The 1,869-nt window shown below is 37.2% G+C and overlaps 1 protein-coding gene across 1 annotated transcript in view; it reads right to left on the reverse strand.

Annotated features, from left to right (window-relative positions):
* The window catches only part of LOC103201376 (dystrophin-like), a 2,052,823-nt gene that overhangs the window by 1,869,603 nt on the left and 181,351 nt on the right, over positions 1-1,869 (reverse strand). The window lies entirely within an intron of this gene.

Genomic DNA, 1,869 nt, shown 5'->3' on the forward strand with positions numbered 1-1,869 from the left:
CCCTAACTTTGGGTATTATTATGACTTGGGCCTAACATATATACAACCTCCCATGATCTCCGTTTGCTCCTCAGATGAAGACCAAGCTGCTTAGCATGCCTCAAGAGACCTTCTTTTGGCTCCTATATCTCTCTCTCTTCGTTTTCATCTCTCATGACACAACCTTGTTCCTCTGTGCCCAGCTTTCTTTCAGTTCCTTTGTTGCCTTTTCACCCTCCCACATTTCCTATGCCTGGAAAGTCTTGCCATACACTACTTTTACTTAAGTATAAATGACTCTAAAAGCTGAAACTCAAATGTGCCTTCCTCAAGGAAGCAACCTTTGGTGGTTCTGTCTAGGTAGGTGGTATTTGACATGTATTTATGTAATCATTTTACTTATTTTCTTTCTCCCCTATTCTATATAAAGTCTATCAGGAGAGGGTCAATGAATGCTCAGTCTAATATTTCCCAAACTTCGTGTCATTATTGGCCATAGCTAACCTATCTGACAGAGTAGGACTGCCCAACAGGGTTACTTAGGCTGCAATTTTTATGGCAGCAGATTGCCAGGTCTTTTTCCTTGCAGAGTAGGAGCATTTAATCATTGCACCACCAGGGCTCCTTTTGGCCACATTACAGACATTTGATATGTGTTTCATGGATGAATAAAGTGTTGTTGACTTTATTAGTGACTTTATTGTTGAATGTCAAGTGACAGGTTAAGGTAATATGACATTTTAATTCCAAGAAATAATAGAGGTAGAATGTTCTACTGATTCATAAGGGAAAAAAAAAGTCTGTCTTATATTGCCTAACAGAAAATGCATTTAAATATAAAAATTCCTTAGATTTGTGTAATATATTTCAAAAAACAAAAACAAAAGCAAAGCAAAACAAAACAAAACAAAAACCACTTCTCTGTGCTATATTCTTTGTCTAAAAATATACTTCCTGAGTTCATTTACTTTCTAGTAAGTTTGAATATTCAATATTTGGAGATGAGACATTAATTTCTTCATTTGCTTTTCTCTCTGAAATACCTTTGAATTTCCCATCCCTTTCTGCATTCAATACCACCTCCAACCAAATTCTGTCATCTCCTCTGTGGATTACTTAGCCAAGTTAACTCTTCCCCTTAATCTTCTTTTACTCAGATAATTCTTATCAAAGTATGCAGCTTAACCCCCAGTCATTGCTTTTTTTGTTTAATATTAATACTGATGTTCTCAGTCAATAATTAAAGGTTCACCTTGAAAAGCATTTAATGTATCCTCTAATCAGTTTCCCATTTCCAGTGAAAAGCATAGCTTATTTTTATGATACAAACAGTTCAAGCCATTTTTATTATCATATAATTCTTCCTTTCTTATACATGTAGGCATAGTCATTTAATCTCTTTCTTGGGCACTTTGTGCCTGTTTTCTCTCATTTGCCTCTCTAGATCCCCTCACCACCCTTCTATGACCCAGTAAATTTAAAGGTCCTTGGCAAGTAAAGGTTTACTCAGGGAAGGAATTTCCCTTTGTTGGTTACTGGGGATGGCAGGGAAAGGGAGGGAAATTTTCAGACTAGTTATGGGTCACATGTTGATTCAGGCAAGGAGAGAGGCGATATGGTAAGAGTTTGTGACCAGCATGGTGATAATGGGGAAAGGGAGAATACATAAATGTGCACAGAAGATGTAGAAAACAAAGGCAAATACTATTACAAGCACAGTACTGCATTACTGGTGGCACCAAACACTAGGATATGGGTAAATGCATACACAGGTGAGAAGATCAGGTGGGGGTAGGTGAACAGGAATATACCCAAGACCAAGGTTAGCTGAAGATAATCTTACATGTGCATTTGTGCTACAAAATTAGTCACATACATCACAGAAGTAAC

The sequence above is a fragment of the Orycteropus afer genome, unplaced genomic scaffold (genome assembly GCF_000298275.1).
Source record: "Orycteropus afer afer isolate SDZICR_OR568_19922 unplaced genomic scaffold, OryAfe1.0 scaffold00148, whole genome shotgun sequence".
NCBI classification, from domain to species: Eukaryota; Metazoa; Chordata; class Mammalia; order Tubulidentata; family Orycteropodidae; genus Orycteropus; species Orycteropus afer.